This window comes from Arvicola amphibius, chromosome 9, assembly GCF_903992535.2.
Source record: "Arvicola amphibius chromosome 9, mArvAmp1.2, whole genome shotgun sequence".
In the NCBI taxonomy this organism is placed as follows: Eukaryota; Metazoa; Chordata; class Mammalia; order Rodentia; family Cricetidae; genus Arvicola; species Arvicola amphibius.
In genome coordinates this window covers 110,086,681-110,106,252 of record NC_052055.2, presented here as the reverse complement: position 1 = coordinate 110,106,252, position 19,572 = coordinate 110,086,681, and the positions used below count along the sequence as shown (strand labels likewise).

General features: G+C 42.3%; 1 protein-coding gene across 1 annotated transcript in view; it reads right to left on the bottom strand.

The window, feature by feature from the left end:
* Positions 1-19,572, bottom strand: part of Rhobtb1 (Rho related BTB domain containing 1) — a 116,000-nt gene that overhangs the window by 93,172 nt on the left and 3,256 nt on the right. Inside the window, 1 exon segment of the mRNA XM_042055672.1 lies at positions 19,343-19,435. The gene's annotated coding sequence lies outside the window, so the exon portion shown is untranslated.

The window sequence follows — 19,572 nt, the reverse complement described above, 5'->3', positions numbered from 1 at the left end:
GCACAGGAAGACCTCAAGGGCCTGAGTTGCATCTTCTTTCTCGGGCTCCTTCTTTCAACCATCACTCAGTTTTCCTTGTTTAGCTTCTGTTCCTCTCACAGTCAGATCATATATAACTCCATTTATTCACCAAGGAAATAGACTCTCTGCCTTTCCCCACACAGTGAATAATGGTTCTATAAACATGGAGACTGCCCACTTTGGCCACAGGAAGCTACTGTGAAGGGTTGCTATGTGGGTGTAACATGTGGCCTGATTTAATTCAAAAGTGGCTGGTGTATAAATAGGAATTTTGTCTCCAGATAGAGATATTTCTTAAGTCTTAAAATAGTAATATACATCCAAATTATCAAGTTTTGAGTGTTTTGATTCTAAAAGTAGGAAACACCTTATGTTCTGAAAATGGCAGTTGGGACAATAAAATGAACAGAAGTTTCCCCTGAGAGAGAAGCTAATGGGTTTATTGTCCTCTGTCTTTAGGAAAGAGCAGGGGAGGAGGAAGACAGGGACTCTAAATTTTCAAAAGGGAGAAAGAGTCAGTGTCTTTAAAATGCCTATCAGTTTCGATCAGACTTAATGAGCTCAATCCATGGAAAGAAGTTTCCAGAAGACAGGTTCTAACGCTGAAGCCACTGGATGGGGCATGTGTGACTGGCACCAGACATGCTGGGGAACATCTGGTCCAGCGGAGCAGCTATGAATGCAACTTGAGTGGTGGACTGAGCTGAAAAGAAGTTATTGCTGTTGAGGTCCTACAAGACTGCTTCTTAGACAATCCCCATGCCTGCCGACATTACAGCGACTCAGAGAACAGTCTAAGGAAAGTGATTAAGACGCTGACAGGAAAACAGCCGGAGAGAGTGAATAGCACGGACAGGTGCTTACCATGGAGGAAGCCGGCAGTGCGTCAGTGCCAAAGCTTAAGTTTAAGAGCAAGAAGTGGCATTTATAGAGATGCACTCTATATGAAATGCTGGATCGTCTGTTAACAAGGCTAGCCCGGCAACTCTTGACTCCTGTTCATGAGGTTTTATCGCCTGACAGATGTCAGGAGAGGATGTGGGACACTCATGGCCTCTGGGCTTTCTTCTTATCTCAAGTCATCAGTTTGAGAGTTGTTTACCAACCTTTTATTTCTGATTAGTCTGAGGGTGACTTTTATGTGGTAGTTTTAGGAGCGGAAGGAATAAAGGACAAGAAAGGTCTTAGAACAGATCCCCTGACCTCAAGGTGACTGCTGGGGGTGGGGGGCTACAGGACTTCCAGCTGGTCAACCCACATCATTGCTTTCTTTTGAGAGTGTCTTCCAGGCTGGCCTCCAACCCTCCATCCTTTTTTTCACACTGCTTCTCATGTGCTGTGAATACGGCATGGACCACCATGCTGGGCTAAGGTATTGCAATTTTGACATTAGCAAGGAAGAAAATAAAAACCCAAATTGGGCCACTACCTGATTGATAGAGATAAAGTTAACTGGAAAAAGTATCATCACCACCACCACCACCATCATCACCACCACCTCTACTACAACCACAACTACCACCACCACCACCTCCATCACCACTAGAGACTTGGCTGTCTATTTCATCTCCTGGTGTATCTATCTGAGGGACCATCTTACGATGATCCTATGGAACTGTCATCTAGCATGGCAAAGGTCAGCAGTGCTTGTATTAGTTAATATTGATTTGAGGGTTTTTTTGTGCATGTTCATGCCCACCACAGAGGGTTTGTTGGGGGTGACAGCTCACTGCATTAGAAATGCCTTTTAGTCTTCTTTTGGAATCATTTCATCTTTGCATTGTGTGTGTGCACGCACACATGCGTGTGCACAAGTGCAGGTGCCCGTGGAGGCCAGAGGTTGCAGATCCCCTGGAACTTGAGTTACAGGTGGCTGTGAAGCACCCAGCATGGGTTCTGGGAGCTGAGCTGGAGTATTCTGCAAGAGGAGTGTGTGCTCTTAACCACTGAGCTCTCCCACCACCCCACACCCTCGTTTTGAGCACATATGGTTTAGGTGATATGAAAGGTGGGTAGCTTTTTATATTCAGTATGGACCAACCCTTCCCTCTGCAGGTATGAAACTTATTATTCTGCCCAGTAGTCCTCTGTTTATTTAAGAGACAGGACTATGAAAGCTATTGTGTAATTTTTCTATTTAGCATTAGGTATTTTGTTGATAATTCCATTAGGATATGTGCAGAGCGTTAATTCAATATTTTATCGCTTTTAGTAACTGTGTTAAGTTCAAGGATACATATTTACCGAAGGAACTAATTCTTGGTTAAGAATAGTCCACTAGGCAACATTGGAATCATTTCTGACGTGAATAGAATTCTTTCTGCCCTTCCAGGATGTCACCAAATAATGTAAGAGCCCATTATTTTCCAACAATAGCTAGCTGAGGAAGGAGCTTGCGAAGCATTTTGTTTCCCTGCTTGATTTATATTTGTATGTGTGTCACGATACAAATGGGGCTTTTGCAACTTAAGATTAATGCTGTGCCTTACTGCGCTTCTCCCTAGCATCCAAACTACAGTTGGGACAGATGACAACAACAACAACAACAACAACAACAACACAATAACAAAAACAACAACACAATAACAAACTCAATACTGAACAACTGCTTGTGAAAATGTTCACGAGTCATCAAAGCCAGTATCAGAAAAGAGATGTCCTAGAATATACACACAGTCCACTATTTTTATTTGGTAGCACTTCAAAGAATCGTCACAATGATTCAGTAGGAATAGAACTTGTAATGGTCAGGGTAAGGTGTGTGTGTGTGTGTGTGTGTGTGTAGTTGTTCATGTGTGTGCCTCTTTGTGGTGTGGGTGCATGTGTACATGCGCAAGTGGAGGTCAGAGGTCAATCTTTTTATTATTTTGCTTTTTAGAGACAAGGGTCTTTTCATTGAATCCAGGCATTATGTATCTGACTAAACTGGCTGGGCAGTTTTTACTGAACAACCCTGTTGTTTCCTCCTCCTCCCCTAGGGAAGGGTTAACAGGCATGTACCAACACACCCAGCTTTTTTTTTTCATGGATTCTTGGGGATCTGAACTCAGGTCTTTGCACTTGTATGACGACAGCTTTACCAAATGAGCCATCTTCCCAACCTCAGGGCAGGTGGTTTATAGCCTCATTCACAGCCATAATTTAATAAAGAGTAGTGGTAGAACCTCTCAGACTGATACAAGTGGATTTTGTAATTCACTCTGGGTTGTGGAAACAATCCCTGAACTTGCCCACAGATTCTGAAACAGCCCAGGGCCTGGGAAGAGGCCTCAGCAGTTAAGAGCACGAACACATCTTGCAGAAGACCCAAATTTGATTCACTGCACCTACAGTGGGAGGCACACAACCACCTGCAAGTCCTGAGCTAGAGATTCTGCGCCCTCTTCTGGCCTCTGCGGGCACTGCACTCATGTATATGCGACACTGAGATAACACATATAATAAACATTAACACATTAAAAAATAGCTGACTCAACATAATGGAAATGAATAACCCAGCTGCAGTGTTCTAAGTTGTGTCCCGGGCTAAATATGCAAACCCAGTGCTGGTGGATTAATTGAGAAGGGCTGGTACTGGTTAACACAGCCTCTGCTGATCTTCCCCAGATAACCTTGACAGATTCAGTCTGCTCTGTGGAAGGTAGCCTCAGTTGGAAGCAGGAGAGCCACTGATGTTAACAAAGATCGTGCTTAAATAGAAACAATTAGAGTAGAAAGCAAGAATCATTGTAGGTAAAACAACAACAAAACCAAACAACAACAACAAAAAAAGTAGTGCATGAATCCTTTAGCAATGCCTAAATACGTCTAAAGCAGCGATGAAGGCGGGAGTGGAGGACAGATTGAGGATCATTACACGGTATGACTGGTGACTTTTTCCTTTATGGTTTCCTATGGGTGTTATAGTGGCTTTCTCGAATGTAAATGTAAGCGATGGCTAAGGAGATCACTGCCGAGCAAGCAAGCGGAATCCTCTGTGAAGATACTTTCATCTGTTAGACACGCTCATAGCTCAGAGCAGATTAGAGGCTAGCGTTTGATGAAAATGAGATGCTAGGAGCTGCGATGATCGCAGAATTTCGCAGCTTCCAGGTCATTGTGGGGTCATCAAGCCCATCTTCCTGTCTCTATTCAGAATAGCACCCAAGAGAGAAAACCCATCCCTTCTCCTGGCTCCTGTATGGAGGCTTCTCGTCGCTTTTGTTTTGAATGAGTACTTCATTCCTGTAGGGATTTTGAAGATGTTGTTTGGGGATTAAATCATGAAAAACGTCAGAGTCCAAATCCCAGGGCCTTGTGCATCTTTGGAAAGTAGTCTGCTGCTGAACTGGAGCCCCATGCCTCATCATTTGGACTTTGTGCTCAAGTGAAATAGTATCAGAGACCTGGATGATGTTATCGGCGATGTGGGGGACACATGGAGAAGAAACTGGACGAAAACTCCAGACAAGAAGGAACCCCGAGCCTGGGAGGACCTGACAAGCTCAGGGTCTAAGAAGCCAAGCATGCTAAAGATGAGAAAGAGGTAAATTGTGCTGGTGTTGCATGACTTGCATAAGAGGAGCCCTGGGACATATGGGGATAGGATTGAGCTATACGTTAGTAAGGATATCTTCAATGCAGGGCAGGGTACCACACACTGATGCGAGGTGAGAATGCCGGGAGTAAAGCCTCGGCTTCGGATGGAGATGCCTTCTTAAACGTTCGGATCAGTTTAGGCAGAATAATTTACCAGCAGGCTTAAGGACGACCTTATTAAAACAAATCAAAGTGGCCAAACGCAGGTCATTTGGTGCCCACTGTTCCTTGAAATGGAGAAGCAACCTCCGGAACTCTCTTTATACCTACCCTGAAATATAATATTCCTAATGCCTCATGTGCATGAGCAGAAGCCACGAGGCTTCCCTTGAGGAGCTCCCAGAGCCTCTCACCATGGTGTCCTCGCCTCCTAGGCCACCAGTGCTAATGAGGCAGGCATAAGACCGCTGCTGAATTAGTTACAGGGAGTGAACGTGAACCTGGAAACTAGTTGAACTATCACTGAATTAAAAGTAATGACAGAACTTGGGATCATTCATATATATATATATATATATACATATATATATATATATATAAATGGAGCTGGGAGTAGACAAGAAAGGCAATGACCAACTGCCTTTTCCTCCCTTTCTCCTCGAAATAAGGAATATTCAGTGGATTCTGCCTTTTTGTTTATCTATTTATTATATATGGTCTCAGTCTCCAATAGCCCAGGCTGAGACCTTGAAAGTTCTGTCTCTACCTTCCAAGTGTTAGGACTAGAGGCAAGAGCCAACACATTGTTTATAAGGTGCTGGTAATCAAACCCAAGGCTTCGCACATGCTAGGAAAACACTCAACTAACTGAACCGCGTCTTGGTAACCAATTCACTTATATGTGTGTATGTATACAAAATTTCTCTATATGTCTAAGGAAAGAATAGGGTCACTCATAGAATTCCTGTTTTTCTGGCCGTGAGATTTGAATTTATATATATATATATGTATATATATACATATATATATATATATGTATGTATATATATGAAGAAGTCACTGGAAGGGATATTTGCTGTCTATTAGCCACAGGATTCATTTCCAGTTCATGTCTCCTGGGTTCATCCTGTGTTGCTGATCGTAGATTCTCAGTAAAGATTGTTGAGTTGATAAGACCCGAGGAGTTAAACTTGCCTTGTCCCTGGCTAGGTGAACCTGTTTCTCGAAGGACAGTGGTGGACTGGTGGTAACCGCTTACACGCGTGCTTCTCTTTTGTGTTGGATGGAAGGCGTGATGATAGCATATATGGGGAGAGATTAGATTTTATAAGCAGAAATAATGAGAGAGCACTCTCTGGCCTCATATTCCCGAAACAGGACTTCCCTGTCTGTACGACAGGGTCTGAGTGAGAGCTGTGTCCTCTGAAAATGATCTCGCTGATAACACCCGCCTTTGTGTCCACAACAGAACGCCTGCGTGTTGTTTAGAGCTAAGCTGCATCAAGCTAATGAGCGGTGCTGACTCATCTCTGTGTGTCCCCCCCCCCCCCCCCCCCCGCTCAGTGACAGGCGTGATCACGTGGTCACCAGTGAGTCTGAGTTCAGAGTCTGGGGATAAGATGGAAGGAGGAAGCAGCTGGTGTTTTAGAGCCCTAAGAGGTTAATGTGCCCCCCTCTCTCTCCTGTCCCTGCCCCCAGCCCTTCCTAGCCTGGATTCTTTCTCGCTTTCCTGACCCACGTTATCTTTTCGCTTACTCTCTGCCTTCCTCATTGCCTGGTGTTACCTTCTCTTGGTCTTCTGTCTACCTTAAGATACCATTCTTACCTCCTTTTTGGATCTCCATCTTTCACTAAGGAGTAAACCAGCTTCTGAGGGATAGGAATATTGACTCACGGGGACTTTTAAGCTACCCATGGATTAAACACTGGCATGTTAAGCTGAAAGTAACATTCTAGGCAACAGTTCTGTAAATGTCCCACTCTCTATCTGGTGGCCAAACGAAGGGCAGTGACTTCTTCGTGTGCCGTTCTGATAAATCATGGTGAACTGATTGGATCTTGGCTCACCTTCAAAGAGAGCACAGGGCTTTCCCTTGTGACCGCCATTAGTTTTCAACATTTCCACATAAGAATAGTAAGCAAATTAAGTCAGTTTAAGAAACATGCTTATCACAGTTTCTTTCATTCATGGTTCCCGGAATTTATATAGACACCTAAAATTGCATATACATATATGACATGAAACAGAGGAGAGAGTGTCTGGAAAAGCAGGGGACTCATGAGCGGAGGACTAGGACAAAGAGGAGGGGAAGCACAACCAACATACAACACATGCTTTTAAGGAAACCTAAAAATAGATAAATCAGAAAAAAGCCTTTGAAATAGTTCCTGTAGGCAAAAGCTAACTGAATTATACACAAAGATAGCAACGAAACAGAAAAGGCCATAATGATGAGTCCTTGTATTACAAAACTAAGAAAGTGGGGACCAAGCAGGGCACCCGAGAATGGAGAACCATGCCCACTTGTATCTCGTGTTATAGGCAGGATGATGAGAAAGGAGGGCAGAGAAGAATCTCATCTGGTTCTTCACCCACCCAGTTCATTGGTGTACTGGAGAGTGTATAAGCTCACAACTCTCTTGTCAGGCTAGACGAGGACATGGAGTTCCCAAGGGGAAATGATATGTCCAACGTGGAAGTTACAATACATGTCAAATGAGAGGACATGAGGATAGCAAGGCACTGTCAAATAGTCTCAGTTTGTTTCACAAGGAATGCTGGGATAGCTGGAGAGTTGGGAGGGCTGGGAGATCTGGAGAGCCGGGAGAGAGAGCTGGGAGAACATATTATCAGCCTTCTTGCCAGCTGAAGGGATTTTTAAAAACATGGGATTTCTATACTTTCTATACTTATATTTGGAACACTTATTTTCACTGCATATGTATCTTTTTTATCTGTTTTTATAACAGAGAGTAAAATGACTAGGGTATCTATATCTTCTTTCCCCATACATATATTTATATATGTGCAGTCATTGTCATATAAAATAATCCAGAAAAAGCCGGCTAGCTAATTCTGAGTTAGGAAGCTGCACTCTGGACTCCTTTCGTTGCTGCTATATTTAATCCTTAAGCAAAAGCCCACAGAGAATATTTCAGGGGCATTTCTTTTTACTAATGCTGCTTGTTTTAATTTTTTTTTTTTTACTATGCTATGATTGAAAAGCTCCATAGCAAAGCACACTAACTTAGAAATGTCATAACAGGCTGTCTCATTGGTGCACCCAAAATGATGGAATTTATATTTCCATATGTACAGAAATTTAAAAAAAATATATAACTATTTTCATTAAATCCACCTCAGAGTACTTCCTGGGTTTGAATTTAAAGATTCCAAAAGTACATTTTAAGCTTGAGAGAGAATTCCTGGATCCTGGGAGAGTTTAAGTATCCTGCCCACACAATGTGTTTACTTTTCGAGAATTTCTTTGCAAATGAGATTAGGGCACAGACTCTTGGCAATGCATTTAAAAAAAAATCTTAGTCTTATTGACTGAGTTGAAGAGTCCTGAGGTCTTTAGATGAAGGAGAATAACAAATAACACACGATCACGTAAAGAAAGCATATTTCTAATTGAGTCTAAAAGATTGACACAATAAAATCTTAACTTTCTGGTTCTCCTCCATTCTAAAATTGGAGGATTGAGGTTGCAGCACAATGGGGGCGTCATGGTAGGGGCGACATGAGAGGGACATCAGCGTGGTAGAAACATCATTTCGGGGCTGTCATGACAGGGGCATCCCCGTACGGACATCATGGTAGAAGCATCAGGATAGGGTCATCAGGAACAGCGCGGTAGGAGAACCAGCAGCTGGTAAGTGGGAGGGAGCGTTTTGGGAATCCTGGAGTCTGCGCACCTCATCCACCGGGAAAGATTTTAACTCACGGACCTGGATGATGCTGAGGATGATGCGAAAGAACTTGCAGGTCTGCTTTTTAAAGGAAACCTCAGTGCATCACTTGTAAGTGGTTACCCACACGTTTGTCTCTACACAAGCAGTCTGTGACATCATTGTCAACTCTACGGCATCTTTGGTCATCTGGGAGGTAGGCCTCTGGGATGCCTCTGGGTGATGGCTGGGTTGACATGGGAACAGCCATCATCACTGTGGGTGGCACCGTTCCTTTCCTGGGATCCAGGACTGCACAAATAGAGAGGGTTAACTAATCAAGAACATGTGTTCACCCTGCTCTACCCTCTGGTTGCGGATGCCGTGTGACCAGCTGCTTTGAGCTCAGGCCACCATGCCTTTCCCACTATGCTGGGCTAGGTACCTTGAACTGTGAGCTAAAATAACCCCTTTCTCACATAAGCTGCATCTGTCAGACGTTATCACAGCAATAGCAAAAGAAACAAAGACCACAGGGTCAGCAATTTTATGGATGCAAAGTTGATGCAGATCACTTAAAGAAGAACAAGGGGAGGCAAACCAAGAGCACTTCCCCGCCAGTTGCAAAACCATTCTGCAGGCAGATATAAATGAAAGGAGCCGATTTTTCTTCTGTCCTCACTGAATGCAATGGGATCAGTCTTTGGGGTCTGTCTTTAGTTAATATCTTGAACTCTGAAAAACCTCAATGCATCTTTCCTTGGTCCCTGGGTGATTGTCCAGGTGCCCCCTTGCCATTTAATAGAGGAGCCACTTCTCACCCACATGAACCTGAGTAGGGAGAGTGAAGGAGGGCTGATTTAAATCCTGTAACGTGGAATTTACTATGGATTTAAAATCTGACTTAATGTTGCATTAGCCTTCGGTGGCTGCTTTGCTGCCTTCAAAGCTTGCATATATAATTGGATACTGTGATGCTTTGCAGGCAAAATAAATACTAACTCACACTTAAATAAATACTCTGAGTGATGAAGTTCATGTAGACATAAATTAATCATTTACCAGTTAACCAATATGCACAGGAAGGAAATGAATCACTTATTAAAGCTCGCCTCATCCATCAAGCGGAAAAAATAAAATGCTGATATATTTTATAGGGCCGCTGTGAGGGAAATGTATAAAATTATGGCAAACCAGTTTATAAACCATAAAATGCAGTATGAACATTAAATTAATAATATTTGTACTAATTCAGATTCAACACCCTCTGCATTAAATATAACTTTTTGCCTATTGAAGCATGCACAAATTCAAGCTGAGGCTTTTTATTTAATTTTTAATGGTGTCTTCAGAATCCTTCAAAGCTTCATGGGAGCAATTGGTTATGTTAAAACATTTTCCTGGCTCACGCCACCATTTTTTTGAGACAAAGTTCTTAGCTGTTCTATCCCTAGGGACATTTCTAAAAGGCTTCCTTCAAAGGGCACAAGCTCTCTCACTTGTAGGGACACAGTATTGCAAAGGGAATAGGGGTGGAGGTTTTCTCTAATTAGGTAGAAGATATGTTAACATGCCCTGGGCTTTGCTTTATTGCAAGTTACAGATTGCAGTGGAGAGTGATGTTGACTCGGGGGTGGTAGGTCTCTGCATAGTTGCACTAAACGGACCTGCAGTGCTAACCTCCAGGACAGGGGCAGCGTCAGGGAGGTGAATCGAGGTCATTTAGCTGTGGAGCTGCTCAAAACACTGTAGGCTCTCTGAGATAAATCTGCTCTTTTTTTTTCTCATGCTGAGAAACGCCACTCGAGGGCACAAGAGAGAACCGAGCAGTGTAGGCTTGAATTCCTTTCTTCTTCTTACAATTGGAGGCTTATTATCAAGAAGATTAACTTTAGGAAACCTGGAGCCCACTCAGCACATCTTTAACATCTGCAAAGTCCCTTGGCTAAATGATAAAGCACCTCAAATGTTTTTGCTCTGCTCGTGTCTTTTAATGGAGGACATAGATACAGAAATTCTTCCGCCTCTACTGCAAAATGATAAGCAGCTGGCCAGAGATGTCTCAGACGCTGCTAATCCTTCCAATGTGTCATGTGCCATCATTAGGAGTGAGCAGTGAGTAATCTTCGGTCATGAACTGTGTTTACAGCTTCCTTGTTGTGGGAAGGAGGTATTTCCTTGGATCAGGCTTAAGTCCCCAATATTTGTTTTATGAGCGGCAGAAAAATATTCTTGGCTTTAAAGAAAACTTATCTTCATGTCTTCTTTCCTTTAAGTATTTGTAGACTTGGTGTTTCCAACACACACACACACACACACACACACACACACACACACACACACACACCCATGACTCATGATTCACCCATGAGTATTCTCAGCAGGAATCTAATTCGTCCCAGCTAACTCACCATTTAGGTGATAACTGTGTCCTTGTCTGAGAGGGAAAAACATTAGGGTGAGCAACATGGCTGAAATGCAAGCTTGTCTTGTTCAACCTCACAGGATGTAAAAGCAAGCAAAAGGGAATTTCATCGAGTTCCTAAATCTCAGAGAGAAGGAAGTGATCCTGGCGGAACTGCTAAAGTGTCTATTTCTGTGCCAGTACCATGCTGCATTTGCCACTACGGCTCTGTAGTAAAATACAATTTGAGATCAGGTTTTGTACCACCTTGTGAATTATTCTTTCTGTTTAGGGTTACTTAGGCAACTTGGGGGTCTTAACACAATGCAACCACGACAAACGTAGAATACTGGTACAAAAAAATCAGTAGACAGCAAAATAAATCTTTGAGGTCAGAGAAATAAGGTTAATAAAGGTCTAAACGAACATAACTGATATCTATCAATGAGAGCAGTAGTTGGGATTCCACAGGCAAAACCAGCAGAAATCTCTGCCCTCTTTCAGTTCATGTGCTAAGAAGGGAGGCAGAAAAAGGTATTTAATTATAAAGTTTATCAGAGGGTGACAAATAACACAGAGATAAAAAAAATCAGGAAGGGGAAACGCACGGGGAGAGAGTGCACGTTTAAGGAAAGTGGACAACAAGGGTCTTATATAGGAGACAATATTTGAACAAAGACTAGAAGCTGAGAGCAACTAGAGCAAGGCCGTGAGATCAAGTCATGTGACTTCCTGGAGAACAGAGTTTCAGGCGCAGTGCAGAGGAGTGCAAAGATCCCAAGGAAGGCAAAACTCAGAGGCTCCAGAGTGACTGGAGTGGAATAGACCGGGGGGGGGGGGGGGGGGGGGAAGAGGCAATGACGTCAGGGAGGCCACAGCTGTTGAGTCTGCCTGATGGAGGGATGCTGGAGGATTTGGAGTCCGAGAACGAAATGGTGAGCACTCACTATCGCAAAGATGCTGCAGTGACATGGGTGGGGGCAAACACATTAATTAGCATGAGTAATTATGTGTCCGTCTACCTTGAATGGATCGGATACAGAAATTATCAAAAGATAAGACTTTGCAGTTGGATGCAAGCATATTCAAATATTGTAATGGTACAAAAGTACAGAACTTGTCACAAGTGGGAATTCATCAATGCCTCTCCACAGAACAAGGTACTAAGTTTGGACACTTTTTAAACTAAGGGTAAAACTTATGATAAAAATGAAGAGCCAAACCAAACCAAAGCAAAGACACTCGGGCTGCGAGCATTCTGAAAGCCTTGGGTTCAGTCATTAAGACGGCTTAAAACTAGGCGTGGTAGCACAAAGGGGAAGTAGAGGAAGGAAGACCACAGGTTCAAGATCATCCTTAGCTACATCATGAGTTTCTCTGCCTCAAAAGATAAACAAACAAAGAAAAACCCAACCAAAAACTAACCAAAGAAAGAGAAATAAATGCATCATTCATGCTTGGGAACTTTAAGTATTTATTGCTAGAATAGATGAAAAAAATTTCTTTCCTTAATCTTGTGTAGGGTGTGGTAGAAATAAGCACCCCATAAGATGGCGAAGCAGCCTTTTGCACTGTTGTTCAGGCCTTCGGATTTTGGGAGTTAGAAATGAGGGACACCTGGCTAGTTAGGAAGAACCAGTAAATGATTAATTTATTTCTTCATGAATGGCTTAGTCTTGTTTTTATTTTCAAACAGAAACCATATAGGTGGTCAGAACACAAAAAAGATTAAACAGTCTCCAAGGAATAAAGGAGATGGGATATTGAGCCCACCAGTGACAGGTGAATTTGACTGAAATCCAGGCCTTGGAATGATTAGATTATGAATAGCTTGCTCCTCATCTCTCCTGCGATTTTCCAGGTTGAGAACAAATTAGGGTTGAAAAAGAGTCACAGTTCGAGGTAGGAGTGGCCAGAGGGTGCCGATTTCCTCTCTGAAGTAGGTTACCACATTCATCAGGGAAATTTTCTGTTGAGTTATAATTACATGGCTAATTAAGAAGGGGATTATCAGCTATATTAAATATGCCATAAAGAGAGGCACATCATTTATTCTTTAATTTTGAAAATCCACCTTTTTTTCTTAGAAAAATTCTCACTGGGAAATTACAAGTTTAATATATTTGTTCTCCTTCCCTTCTTCCCCTACCTCCTCACTTTAAAAAAAAGAGACAGGCAATGTCTCTCTAAGTTCCCCAGACTGGCTTCAAATTCTTTATTTCCCCGCCTCAGTCTCTTAAGTGGTAGCATTAGTGGTGTGTACCCCTATGATTGGCACTTCCTTTTCAAATTAAGTGAACTGAGTTGAAGGTTTTTCTTTTGTTTTTGAGACAGAGTCTCACTGTGTAGCCCTGGCTGAACTGAAATACGTCATGTAGACTAGCTTGGCCTTGAACTCCCAGAGATCAGCCTGCCTCAGTCTCCAATGTGCTGGGATTAAAGGCATGTGCCACTCTACCTGGCTGAGTTGAAGGTTGTATTTACAGAGACAAGGGATGTTGTTTGAGTTTGTTTTCATAAAGAAGTGTCCCTAAGCATCAGCGTCATCCTTTACAATGACAACTGAAGGTCACAACAGCCACCATGTCAATGCAAGACACCCAGAATTGCTTTTGAGTCAAAGGAAAAACATGAAATCAATGACCGTTATCATTTATTAACGGCTTAACATCTGCCAAGTGCTTTATGTCTCATTTAATTCTCTCCACACCCCTATGAGGTAATGATACACTCATTAAATAGGCAAGGAAACAACTCAGAGAAGTCATGTAAATTATTCAAGGATATAGAGCTCCATGATTCCAGCCCTGAAATGTAAGCTCAGGCCTTTAGACCCAGAATTCTTGTGTGAAGAAAGAATCTTCTCTACGTAAAACAGCTTACCATTAAGACAGACATATTTTGTGGTTGTATTCAACTTGGTTTGAGGTTGCCAAAGCCATGTATCATGAAACTAGTTAGTGAGATCTTACACTAGGCAGGAGATACCTCTACCGAACTTCACCTGTCCAGACACCAGTCTGTTTTCTAAACCCAAAGCATGACCACCAGGGGACTCCTGACCCGCCATTGGTCTTAGAAGTTAAAATGATGCTTACTCCGTCCTTTCCTAATTCATTCCACTTTCTGACAACACAGACATCATATGACAGCTGGCGAACTTTGATACCACCTATCCGTAGGCTTTCTAGACAGTTAAGCATTAAGTGGGTCAGCACCTAAAAACAGGCTACCCCCAAGCAGGTGCCTGACCGGTCAGCGTGATGTCCCTGAGAGGGCTGCCTACCTTGCCTGCAGTGTTCGGGGCTGAGACTATGTATATGATGCTCTTCCTTCTCAATTCCATTACAGTAACAGGAACATCAGCCTGTCCTAGTATTTTTATGAGTATTGTTGTATCAGGCCCCATGCTCATTCCACACATGTCTTTAAGTGTTTCTTAGCTTTGCTACCTAGACCTTTGGGGCTGAGGAGGCTTTCTTGTGGGGACCTGTCCTGCGTGTCTATATTCAGCAGCGTTGAAGGCTTGTGCTCGCTCACTAGTACCAGCTGTGTTTTCTCTATAGTGACAGCCAAGATTGTAATCCTTATGAAGTATCACTGGGGACCAAAGGTACCCACCCACTGAGAATGTCTGAGGTAATGCTATTGGCCCAATACTAGTGAAAGGAACACTGTAGCTCCAGAAAGTCCGAGGAACACATCTAATACATCATGATGGTCAGCTGAAGTGCCCAATGCCCATAGAGAAACTTAAAGCATATGGAGGATGATTCAATGCAGAAGAACACCTCAGTGCATATGGATTGCCTCAATGTATGAGGTCACCTTAATGTATGCACAGTGCATCCATACATGTAGACTACTTCATTGAACATAGACCAACTCAATATGTGTATACTGCCTCAATGTGTATAACCACTGTAATGTATATATCCCGCCTAAATGCACATAGACCACCTAAATGAGTATAGAATGCTCCAATGCATGGACACTTCCTCAAAGCATGTAGACCACATCAAGACAGTAAATCATGTCAATGCATGTAAACTCCCTCAATACATATAGACCCCCTCAACACTGTAGACTACCTCAATGCACGCACATTGGCCCACCCCAATACCATAGAACACCTAAATCAGTAGGCTACCTCAATGCCTGCCTGCCACTTGACTGTATGTACACCATCTCAAGGTATATGGGTTGCTCAATGTATTTAGACTTCAGGGTTTCTTTCTTTCTCCCTCCCCACTCCACTTCTATATTCTACAGTTATGATGGAGGAGTGGGAAGAAAGCAGCTGTACTTGACTTACTATACAGAGCTTATATTACCCCATGATCTTTTACTCAACAGATTAACTCCATTTTAATTGGAATCTAGAAACTAATGAAAAAGAATCACAAGTATTAGTTGGTATAGTCTCCGGGTTCTTGAATCTGCCTGATTTAATCCTAGCCAATTAGTGTGCCGTTATGGAGGAATATTACACTGAGAATCAATATTAAGCTAAACACTAATATTTTATTCAGTATTAAAAATTTATACAAATGGTAACACAAGTGCTTTCTCTGAGCGAGAGAAAATGCTTCCTTAGCATGATTCCAGCAAGAAAGAAACTTGGATCTTCTTAGGAAACCACTAGCATTAAGTTTTACATAGATCATTGCTTAAATGAAGTAGAGTTAATTGAATAAAATTTTTTTTTTTGGATATCAAGCTTCCCTTCCCTTTTAGACCTTTGGTAAAATCCTGTGTTAAGATAGTAACAGTTGATGAATATCCTTTAGGGCTAACCAGAGCAAAATTTCTATAAGGCTTTTCCCAATTTTAGGGTACCACTTCTTTCCATTTTTTCTTTTATTTCTTTTTTCTTTCTTTCTGATTTGGATTGTGTGATGGCTAGCATTAGTTGTCAACCTGACAGGATCTAGAATTACCTATAGGCATGCCTGTGGGGGGTTATATCAATTACATTAACTGATGTGGGACAGCCCATCTTATTGTGAGCAGACCCATTCATCCCTTGGGCAGGAGTCTCTGTCTATATAAAGTAGAGAAGGCAAGTTGAATAATGCTAGCTTGCACCAATCCCTCTCTGTTTCCTGATTGTGGATGCAAGGTGGCCCGCTGCTTTAAGTTCCCCCTCTCTTGAGCATCCCACCACAACGGACTGTGCACCCTGAACTGTAAGCCAAAACAAACCACCCCTTTCTTAACCTGCTTTTCATCAGAGGGCCTTTCATCAGAGCAACATGGTATGTTTTACACACCCCTTCTGATCTGGATATACTCTTAGGTTGGAATTTGAACCCAGTTGTATCCAGATTCTGTTTTGTATGTTTTATTTGCAAAGAAAAATACACCCAGGTACACACTCTCATGGCCAGGCACACTCTGAGTTGGAGATGCAGCCAATAGCTGCTTCCAGGTAGTTCTATTAGGCATGATTGCACACTGGGTTCACATCCCTTTTCCTTATTGCCCATGTCTAGCCTTCTGCACTCTGATTGCTGCCCCTGGGTGCTTTGCAGACCCTGCCTCCATCCTGGTTGCTACTTTCCTCCTGCTTAAAAAAATTCTACTCTTGTCCCTTCAGTAGGTTTTCCAAGCTTCCACAAAAGGGTGAACAGAAGTATTTCTATAGTGCAGATGGATTATGTAATTTACTTCCCAACTTCTCAGTCAAACATTTGAAAGCACCCTGGGAACTCTACCCTTTGAAACACCTCCCACTTTGTGAATCGTTATACCTCATCCTTCAGCATGAGAATTAGCTTCGTATTTTTGGGGTGTCCCTGTTGGGTGGACAAGATCATCTTTTAAATGCCCCTTTTGAGGAACAGTGCAGGAAGAGGGACTGTAGGGAAGGCTGTAGGAGTCAGGTGTCATGGAGGACCAGAGTAGAAACAGGGTCTTCTAGACATGACAGTGTTGTGGGGTATGCAACAGAAAAGATGCTTAAACATAGGTTTAAGCCAATAGAAACCAGGTGTTTGGGATCCCAGTGCATCACTGAGCCTTTCTCAGGGTGAGTTTTTTAAGCACAAAAACCCGTATTCTGGATTGATACAATTCAACTAACAAGGACAATTATCCAGAAGTAGAACCATAGAAACCAAACTGCAAGGTTAGGACATTTAGAAACCTCTTCGGAACTGTGGACTTTGATGGATTAGGTCTTTGTTTTTCATTTTGGCTGGTGGCACTATCTGCACGCTGAGTTTTATGACCTGAGTGGTACTTCCGTCATGGAGTCAGTTGTGCCAAGGTATGGAACCCTGTTACAACGTGACAGAGGCACTCATGGTCTCACAGCAGTTGCGGTTGCCTGCATAAGACCTGTACAAGATCAAGCCAGTCAGCATTCTAGCACGGAGTAGAAGGGTCTCATGTGACCCTCACCCTTAGCTGAGGAGCTGTTAAGAGTTGATGGCTGTTGGGGGAGAGAGAGTCGGTTCTCTTTAAGAGTGTAGCCCCCAGTAGGTCAACCATCCTCCAGTGGATGGCTGCAACCCCAGGGCTATACCAGCAACACGTGTTGGACTCAGTGGTATTGAAAAAAAGAAGAAGAAGGATGAGGTTAGAGTCTAAGTATACCTGTTCTTGTACTTTCTTATTTTTCCCTCTAAAGTCCATATTTGCTATGCCACGTCATCCCCCACATCCTCTCTCTTCCTCTCCCCATCTCTTTGCCTTATCTATAATCTATAAAAGAAAAACAAAAGTACATGGAGTTGGAAAAGGATGGGGGTTATGGGGAGTTGAATGCGATCTACATACATTGCAGGCATGGGTGACATTCCCAAAGAATTCATCAAAATATATTTTAAATGCATGCGCCCTGAAAAGCTTGCCTGAAATCCTAAAGGCACGGTGCCAGTTAAAAATAGACTCACAGAGTCAAAGCAGGGAAAGAAAACTAATAGAACAAATGGAACTCACTGAAACATTAGAAATTAGACATACATTCAGCATAAAACTATGCTCACCATCGCAAAGAGATCATTTCACATAATAACATTGAATAGGTTGACTTTTCTAAAATACAGGAGAATGTGATTTAGTAGTTTTTATGCACATAGCCATTCCGAGATGTTCTTAAAACGGTAAGGTCGATGCCTTAATAAAAGGCATTATGACATGAACTGTTTTGAATATGGCTTACCAAAAACAGGGCCGGAGAATTTGAAAAGTGTGCATACACTGCAAGTGGATTTAATTAACGGAAACCACAAGAACAGAACTTCTTCAAATGATCAATTGCTTTGGGGATTAATAGTGTAAATAGGATCCTGACTCATTAGTGCAAGCCCCTGAATCTGAGACGTAGGAACAAACATCCCCTCACCTACCCTTTAAGTTATTCATCCACATGTGGTGACATATAGTTAAAATGGGGCCCTGGCACATTAAAAACCTTTCAATAATTTGTTTACAGCTGGCCTTATGTTTACTTTTGCTTTGCAAATGCTGTATTTATGGGTAGATAAGATACGGTGTTTTAAACATGCAATTTCAGCCTACGTACAATTTTTAGACACAGAATAAACCATTTTCAAGGAAACTTGGCCCTTTTCGAGCTCCTCCATACATTCAATCTATATGCTAATAACGGAATGTTCATATGATTTATTGCAAAGGGTCCCCTTAAGGACTTCTGCTTTGTAATGTTTTGTTGAAGTTGCTCTATATAGTTAAAGGTAATAAAAGCCACATTTGTTTAAGACTTATCTGTAATTCAGTCCTCACATACATTAGCTATGTTCACTTCCCCAAGCCTGGATTAAATGAAAGGCTTCCAATAGTCATAGTTACACAGAAGGCTTTTCTTTAAACGACACATTAGAATATTAAATATAGAACTAAAAACAAACCACATTGTGAACCGAAATTAACACACGATTCTGTGGGTAGACAAAGCAGAGTCACTCTGGGGGATATAGCCCCACCAACATTGCCCTTTCTTCCAAAGCTATGGACCGACCTTTGTTCTGGCCACTTGCAGAGTGCTGATGGATTTTCTAGATATAGCCAGCCACTGCTGAGGCCCAGAGGAGTGGATACACCACGCTAGGGCATCTGGGAAGAAAGGCAGTGCTACTCAACAGCAATCTGTCCATTTCTAAATCTTCCCTGCGGTGTGGCCATGACTTCGCAGGGACCACATGTCAGTTTTATGCACAAACCTCTACTTGTATATAAAATATGCACGGAAGACTCATGTTATTTTCATGATTCCTAACTCCTATGTAGGTCAAAATAACTCAAATTCTAGATCAGAGGAAACATGTTCAACTGCGATTTATAAAACCCACAATGTAATGTTTAAAAACGGAACATTCTTTTCTTTTTAAATGCAAACACCCTTAGGACAAATCTGGGAGCTATTCATAAGGCGTGCCATCTTTACACACAGGCCGCATTTCTACTGTTTTTTTCTCTCTTTTTTTTTTGTTAAATACTGTGGATGGAGAAACTAATTCAGTTACTCAAATTAGTACTTACCATGCAAAAGGGAGAATAAGCTTCAATTCCGTTCTCGTTACTGAAGGCAGTCTGGTGAAGGGTGTGCCTCTAGATGCCTCTTTGTTGTAAGACCTAGGAAGAAGGTGGATTCATGAGACACAAAATCACGAGGAGAAACTTTGGAAAACAATATTAGTTCCATATGTCAGTGATGATTCTTCATCAGGACGAGAACCACTCAGGCCGGACATGCTGTTTGGAAATCTTCC